This window comes from Pipistrellus kuhlii, unplaced genomic scaffold, assembly GCF_014108245.1.
Source record: "Pipistrellus kuhlii isolate mPipKuh1 unplaced genomic scaffold, mPipKuh1.p scaffold_m20_p_1, whole genome shotgun sequence".
In the NCBI taxonomy this organism is placed as follows: domain Eukaryota; kingdom Metazoa; phylum Chordata; class Mammalia; order Chiroptera; family Vespertilionidae; genus Pipistrellus; species Pipistrellus kuhlii.
Window position 1 is genome coordinate 26,168,548 of NW_023425404.1, and position 8,677 is coordinate 26,177,224.

Here is an 8,677-nt window from a genome sequence, read left to right on the forward strand (position 1 = left end):
CTGAGAGAAGTCAAGTCATCCTCCTCCATGTGTCCGTGATGCCCACAGAGCCTTTGTGGAAAACCTTACAGGCCAGGACAGAGCCCGGGAGACGGAGGAGGAACCACAGCAACAACACCTGTCAACTTCCCGACTTAGAGATAAGGAAGCGGGAACACTGAGCAGCTAAAGGATTTAGCACTCACGGTTCTAAATCTCGAGTGTTTTCTATTTAAAATTTCTCTCAGGCCAAAACCGGTTTGGCTCAGTGGATAGAGCATCGGTCTGCGGACTGAGAGGTCCGGGTTCGATTCCGGTCAAGGGCCTGTACCTTGGTTGCGGGCACATCCCCAGTAAGGAGTGTGCAGGAGACAGCTGATCAATGTTCTCTCTCATTGATGTTTCTAATTCTCTATCCCTCTCTCTTCCTTTCTGTAAAAAAATCAATAAAATATATTTTTTAAAAATAAATAAAATTTATCTCAGAACTCCTGCAGTGGAATAAGACAATGTCTGCTTTGCTGCTTCTGGTTGTCTTTTGTGTGGGCAGAACAGGAGGAGCCGGGACTGGGGGAGCTGTCTGAACCAGGTGTGCATGGTCCCGTCTGCTTTGGTCTCGGCCATAGGCTGCCCGTCCTTCCCCAGGCTCTGTGTCCAGAGCACTGCCCAGGCTATTGGGGTCCATGGTCCAGTTTGAACCCAGAGATTAGTTTCATCTTCACTAACATTTCCTCTTCACGAACTCTCTTGTAAGTTGGGGTAAGGGGTTTCTGTCACCAAAGGAATGCAATTTCCTCAAAGGCCTCCTGACACAAGTTTTCAGTGGTTATAATTGTGATCTTTTAAAAACAGTTTTATTGAGGTAATTGGCAGATAATATGCACTATATATGTTTAAAGTCTACATTGTCATAAGTTTTGACATGTACATACTTGTGAAACCATCACCATGATCAAGTTAATGAACATCTGCATAACCCCCAAGGTTTCCTTATATCGTTTTGTAATACTTTTCCCTGTCCTCAGACTATTTCTGTCTGTCTCTACATTTTAGCTTACACTTTCCAGAATATTATGTGAATTGAATCATATTTTGACATTTACCCATGTTGCTGGGTGTATCAATTGCTCATTAGATTTACTACAATTTGTTTATCCATTCATATTCTGATGGGACGTTTGGGTTGTTTCTGGTTTTGAAGTATTAGAAATAAAAATTCTATGAAGATATGTGTACAGATCTTTAGATAGACATATACTTACATTTGTCCTAAAGTACAATGGGTGGGTTATAAGAATGTATCTGTTTAAGTTTTTAAGAAACTGCCCATTTGTTTTCCAAGCATTCATACTATTTTGCATTCCCACCAATAGTGTGTAGGGGGTCCAGATGTTCCATATCCTCGACAGTGGGAATACCCTCAGGTAGTCTTGCCATGGAAACGGAGTTATTCAGACAAAGAGTTCCTGTAGTTATTCAGACTAAGAGTTCCTGTAGTTAACTCCCAGAGAGAAATATTGGGTTTCTTTACAGTAAGACTGGTGATTGCTTTGTATGCTGGTGTTACCTTCCCACCAGTAGGTTGTCATATGTAGTCTCCTCAAACTTATTGACCCTGGGACTCTTTATGTGAAGTGCATCTCCAGCGATTAGTGTTCTACAGAATATGTCTTGGGATATGCATTCTTGGGGGTTGCTGTGCAAGGGCTGGGAAATGTAGATGTTACCATAGCAGCCATACACCAAGCAGTTGATCTGAAATCCCCTTGTGTTCCATTTAAGGGATAAACATTCTGCTTTTCTGGGTTAGAAAGAAAACTATGCCAAGAGGCCAGACAGGGAAATTGAAGATACTCAGGGTGTGAGCTGACCAAATTATTCAGTCAAGGGTTTCTCTAATTTCCCTTTTGGAGTAAATTCAGGAGTGAGACCCCAACCCCCAACCAGCACAGTGGGAACAATTTCCCACAAATGGCTTATAGATTGATGCATAATCAGGTGCTTTGAAAAAAATTAAGATTATAAAAAGGGGGCTTTCCTCTTCCACCAGGCTGGGAACATGAGATCTCAAGAAACCCAGATCTCCTTGCCAAGGATCGCCCTGATATGGTTACCCAAGCGATTCTAGAGACTTGCAAGTGAGATTATTGGAGCCCTCTTCATTTGCCAGTGGGAGGGCAGCTAGTTTAATCTAGTAAACGAAGCAGAGTAGAGCTGATCATACGTTTTCTATCCTATTGCATTCTTTTAAAAACAACAACACGTGTTTATTGATTTCAGAGAGAAAAGAGAGAGGGAGGGAGAGAGATACATCAATGATGAGAGAGAATCACTAATTGGCTGCCTCCTGCATACCCTGTACTGGTGATCAAGCCTGCAACCCAGACATATGCCCTGACCAGGAATTGAACCGTGACCTCCTGGTTCATGGGTTGATGCTCAACCACTGAGCCACGTCAGCCGGGCCCCTATTGCATTCCTTTTCACATCTTCTGACTCGACGGCATCGACCTGCCTGCATTCCTGGCCCATTCCTTCCTGAGCACAAGGGAAGCCTTTTTCTTGCTCCTCTGGCATCCTCTTTCTGGCACCCTTCCCCAAGTTGTCTCCTGCCTAAATCCTGCTCGTCCCTCAGATAGCAGCACACATGTTTTCCTGGTGAACTTTATCCAACTCCGACATACTAGGTTATACTTCCCCCCATCACTTCTCGTACGTGTAATTAAAACTATTTAATGATTGTCTCTTCCCTAGCACGTGAGCTGCATGAGGGCAGAAATAGTTCCACAAGTTCCCTCCCGGACTACCAGCACAAGGCACAGAGTAGGTGGGCCTTAAGTAAATGTGGAATGGTTCAAAAATCTAGGTGCTGGCCATTTAATTCAGAGCTGTTCTGTCTCCCTTTGTCCTAAGTCAGAGTCTTCCCAGTTCCCTTTGTCCAAGGTTCAGATCCTCCCATACTCATTCCAAGACACACCTCTATTATCTATACACACACACACACACACACACACACACACACACACACACACCGCCCCGGATCAGAACAGCTGACATCCTGTATACAGGCTAGTCTCTTAGGTAATCTGGAGCAAGGAGCCCGGGAAAAGCAGCACTCTCCTTCTAAATATGAGGTTTTGGGGGGAAGAGGGGGTGGTGGAAGGCAACGTGGGTCAATGGGGTCAAATACATGGTAACAGAAGGACACTAGGTTTCCAGTGGTGAGCACACAATAGGGTATACAGATGTCGGAATTAGGATGTTGTACACCTGAAATGTATATAATGTTACTAGGGTACCTCAATAAATATAATTACTTTCGATGAGGTTTTCTAAGTGTGTAGCGGGTCTGAGACTCTGTAATGAATAGCTCGTGTGTACTCGCAAAGCCCAGCAAGAATGACGGCGGTGTCGCTGCAGGCAGCCACGAAGCGGGTCATGTTCACAGGTATGCTGCTGACGTCATTGGGCACAGCTCGTGGAAAGCTGCTGTGGGTGCGGGCGTTCTCCGGAATGCTGGGAGCGGGGCTAGTCAGAGGCAGTGAAGTTACACTCAGCTGTTCCAGCCTGTTCCTTGCCTGCCTCTCATCTCTCCTCCAAACCCATGCGCACTCCCAGGCCTGGAGCCTGAGATGTCCTTCTTAGCCCATCTCCAAAGGCAATTGCTTTCACACGGGGTGTGGATGTGATTATGAAAATATGCTGGAGTCCGAAGAGCTGGCGGGGAGGGCAGCCTCCCTCTCGTACACTCTGGGGAGATGGGACTTTTTCTAGTGCGAGGTGCTTCGAGGCCCTGATGCAGATCTGCATCGTAAAGGGGGGAGAACAGGCTCTGCCTTTGACAAAGCACAGTTGTACCCTTGACTTGAAGCTGTGGCGTGTGGGGGCCAGATATGGCGGGGATCTCTCTTTTCTGCATCCAGCACAGGAAGAGAGACGAATGAACCGGTTCTAAGTGGAGGCAGCAAGGATTGAGAAATAGTAGAAAGAAAGAAAGAAGACACAGAAATAGATTTAAAGCTGGGAGCTGGGTGGGCAGCCATTCTCTCTGATGGAGAGTTCACGCAGCACATTTATTTTATACCCCCAATACCAAGAAGTATCACCAAAACTTAGGATCAAAGGAGCTTATTTGCCTTCCTGAGTAAGCCCTAGCATTCCTAGTGCTTGACTGGATTTACATATCTAGACGCGCCCCTGCCGACCTGGGCTGATATGAAGGCCAAGCTGACCTGTCCAGCCTCATTGGGAAGCACGCTCCCAGGGCGTGGCTCTGCCTATCGCCCTGAGTTCAGCTGATGATAATTAAAGAAGTGCCCATGTGCCTTCCCAGGCAGCCCTCTACAATTGTGAGAACCTAATGAGATAATGTAATTATACATCCTTTAGGGCACTTTATGGCACGTTGTTAGTGCTCAGACTATGGTGTTTAGCTATTAGGTGCTCCTCGGTTGTTTTCAGAGTAACCTACGCCTCCTGCATCAGTAACCTCACACTGGGTGAAAATGACCTGCTCCTGGCCCTGGTCGGGTGCTCAGTTGGTTAGAGCATTGATTGTCCCATAGGCCAAGGTTGCAGGTTTGGTCCCCAGCCAGGGAACAGATGGGAGTCAACCGAGGAATGCAAGACAGTGGAGCAACAAATCCATGTTTCTCTCTCTCCCTCACTCCCTCCCTTCTCACCTCCCCTTTAAATAAATATATATATTTATTTTTAAATGGCCTGCTCTCTTTTCTCTTTCCTCTGCTAGACTAATACCCTTGTAGTCCCAACACCTAGAAAAGTGCCTTTCAGGTCCCACCAGCTCTCATCTGTTGAGTGCTTATCAATCAATTAAGTGCTTTACATGGATTACTTCATTTAATTCTCAAAACCCTATGAAGCTGAGAATTATCCTTATCTCCATTTTATGGAAGAAGAAATGAAGGCACAAAAAGGTTAAGTTCATGAGAAAGTAGGGTTTCAGTTGTTTGTATGGAAAATAATACAATAATCAATCGATACAAGAATAAACCTTTGTGTGTACTCACAACTGAAAACCTACTTTTGCCCCACGCTATACCTGGTGAGTGGTAGACCCAGTATTTACACAAAGCTGGTCAATCCAGACCTGTGCTCTTCACCACTGCACCCCCCTAAGCTGCACTCCAATACCTTTTCCTCCTACCTGGTATCACCGAGGAACCTGCCATCCTGTGTCTGTGAGACTCAGTATTCTATGATTCTCCTTGTGCTGGCCCAACACAAAGCCTTACACAATGGAAGGTTTTACAATAGCGTCTGCACGTCTAGCGCTAGGGGGGGCTTGCTGGGTTTATGTTGCAATTGCGCTCTTTCACAAAAAAAAAATCTCTTGGAGCCGTTGTCAGGCTTCACACTGGACTCAGTGGCCCTCTGCGCAGACCCTGTATGCTTACCACTGTTTGTTTGCTGAAGCAACCAAGAGCTTCACTGTAGCATGAAGGAAATCACACCGACTCTATGCATGACTGTTAGATGCCTCAGGATCTGTCACCGCTACAGTTAGGCCTTTCTCAGAGAGCCTGGGTGAAACCTTTCAATATTAGGTGCTCAGATTCCATTGGCTTTTAGAAAACCATGTGGCTTATACGTACAAGAGTATTACATGTTTTTGGAGTTAAATAAATATACTCATGTATAGCCACCCCCCTCAACAGAATATTATCAAACTGTACCAAGTCCTCTAGGTCCCCCTCCCCCATTGCATCCCTCCTCCAGTCCCTGTTGAGCAATGCAATATGCTCTTATTATATGAGAGTTATGAATAGTGATGATTTTTGGATAAATAAGTCAGGTGTGATTCCTCAGTCCTTGTTATGAAAGGTGCTAAAAGCAAATGCATATTCAAATTTAGGGTATTTTGAGGTTTCAGTGTCTATGCAAACTCATGTTTTCAGTGAGCTGTTTCGGATTCTAACTTCACAAACCCTGCAGCATAACGGAGTACTGAGAACAGCTGTGTCACAAAATGTGGTCAATGTGCAAAATGAATTTTTGCCATTTGGGGGACCGGCACTTGCATGGCAATGGCTGTTGGAATGTTAAGCTGACAGGGTGCTACAGACGGTGAGGAGCTGCAGGAGGGAAGAGGGAGTATCCCTTTAAGCCAGCAACAAAGAAGTATTTCCTAGGAAGTGCGAGAAACGAGAAACAGGTGTAACTATGTAAAAGGACTTGGCTGTGATAGTAGGCATCCTCCTAAACAGGCTGGTGAGAACTCGTGTGCTAACTCAATCAGCCTCTGATCCTTAGAGGAGAGCTACAGGTCTTAGTATTAAAAAACGTGCCCCAACCCAGCCGGCGTGGCTCAGTGATTAAGTGTAGACCAGGAGGTCACAGTTCGATTTCCGGTCAGGGCACATGCCCGGGTTGCAGTCTCCATCCCCAGTGTGGGGTGTGCAGGCAGCTGATCAATGATTCTCTCTCATCATTGCTATTTCTATCCCTCTCTCCCCTCTGAAATCCAACATATATATATATAATTTTTTTAAAGTGCCCCAAACACCAAACTATTGAGAACTAGTACTTCAACCAATAGATATTTCTGAAGCGGTTTAACACATTTCTGTCACTTACTCCTGCCACGAATGCACCCATGAAACAATTTCCCTGTCTCCTCCCCACCTCCGTCACGGTGATTTAGAAAGTACCGTCTGGAGGAAATAAAATGCAATTCCACCATAGATGTGGTAATGTTTGTATGCAGCAGTTGAAAGAACCCCCCCCCCCCCCCTTCCTCAACAACAAAAAATCCCTGGAAATAATTTCAATGTTACTCAGTTCATGAGAGGATTAAGTTAGGGGGAAAATTGGAACCTTTAAGGGAAATTGCTTTCAGAACTGGGGGAGAAGAGACACAGGTCATGAGGCAGAAACTGTTGGCAAGACGCCCAGAAAAGTAGGAAATCTTATACCCCTCTCTCCTTCTCTAAAGAGCGTCGCTATCCCCACAGAAAGCCTGGCTTCCTGTCGGCCTGAAATGTGCTCCCTTCTAGCTTTGGGATTTGCTGAGGGCCATGCAGCTGCAATGAAGTGATTTGGATGCAGTGTAAATAATACTCAATAATATGCTGGTGTGTGAATCAAAGTTCAACTTCGAAGCGAAGACATGATTTTCAGGACAAGTTCCTTTTCTCAGGAAAATAAGCACAAAAAAATCTTCCCTCGTATTTTTTATTATAGTTAGAACCACCGTATAATTTACCCTTCAAACCAGGACACTTTTGAGAAGGCATTGTGTGTGCTATTAATAACTACGCCTGAACAACATAAACTGAATCGTTCCAAGCAAACTGGAATATCTGACCACTTACAGTGCAAAGTTGGTGTTCAATTAATGCTCATGTATTATCATGTTGTGTAACTTTTAGCTCTCAAACTTGACAAACTGAAAGAAAAAAAAAAGGAACATACTTATAGATACTATTCAATGTGTGTTCTTTTTGTTATGCTAACACACTAAAGAGACCCATTTGTCTAGGGAAGGAAGAATGTTCCATTTTCCTGTGGTACTTTGAGCAGTATTATCTGTGTTACAGACAATAAATGAGCGCAGGAAGCTAGTCAGTTGTACCAAATCATTGCAGAGCTGTGCTCAGAGCTCACAACACTGCCCCTCCCATCCCCAGCAATTGTGCTGCTCACTGAATCATGAAGCTTGCCATCTAGAACGTGATGGGATTTCTATTACAGATTTCCCCCAGGTGGAGAGTGGTTGCCACCTTTCAAATAAGCTATCTTGTGAAGGTCTTGGCTGGGTAGCTCAGTTGGTTATGAGCATCATCCTGCCGGCACTGGTTTGGCTCAGTGGTAGAGCGTTGGTCTGCGGATTGAAAGGTCCCCGGTTCGATTCCCGTCAAGGGCATGTACCTTGGTTGCGGGCACATCCCCAGTAGGGGGTGTGCAAGAGGCAGCTGGTCGATGATTCTCACCGACGTTTCTAACTCTCTATCCCTCTCTCTTCCTCTCTGTGAAAAATCAATAAAAATATATTTAAAAAAAAATAATCCCATCAGATTAAAAATTTCAAAGAATGAAAAAAAAAAAAAAAAAAAAAAAGAGCATCATCCTGATACGCAAAGGTGATGGGCTCCATCCCCAGTCAGAGCACCTATAAGAAGCAACCAGTGAATGTATGAACAAGTGGAACCACAGATCGATGTCTCTCACTCTCCCTTCCTCTCTCTCTCTCAAATCAATGAAAAAAATCTCGTTTGTAAAGAGGTTTTTCCTAGTTCACATTACTATACTCCTTTTCATACCACTTCTATAAAAAGCTCAAGTACAAGTCCTGATCGTTAATCACGTACTTAGGTCTTTTTTTTGGTAATGCTTTCTTTGGGCATTCAAGGGATCCAGGTATTAAGCGTAGTACTTGGGATATTTGTGTGTTACACTTGGGATTTTTGTGTGTTACAGTAACTAAGCAACAGTGGAGATGTTTTAACTTAGCATGTCCTGTATTGGCAAGCTTAAAAAAGAACTGTCAGGCCATACTTGGCAGAAACTCCCTTGGACTCCTCCACCCTCTGTACAGTTTCTGTACATCTTGGCTGCTCATCCACTGCTCACAGAGACCTCTCTGTTTCAGCCACTGGGACAGCCTTGCCCGAGTCTCTCCCCTACAGGGCAGCTGGACACCCACGGTCTTCAGTAATTGGCAGGATTGGAACGAACT

General features: G+C 44.8%; 1 long non-coding RNA gene across 1 annotated transcript; it reads right to left on the minus strand.

Moving 5' to 3' along the window:
- Window positions 1–814: 814 nt before the first annotated feature.
- LOC118717747 lies at window positions 815–6,388 on the minus strand. The gene is made up of 2 exons (XR_004987584.2): window positions 5,147–6,388; window positions 815–1,445 (listed from the first exon to the last, which is right to left on the minus strand). It is a non-coding gene; the product is annotated as an uncharacterized LOC118717747 (long non-coding RNA).
- Between the last annotated feature and the right edge of the window lie 2,289 nt (window positions 6,389–8,677).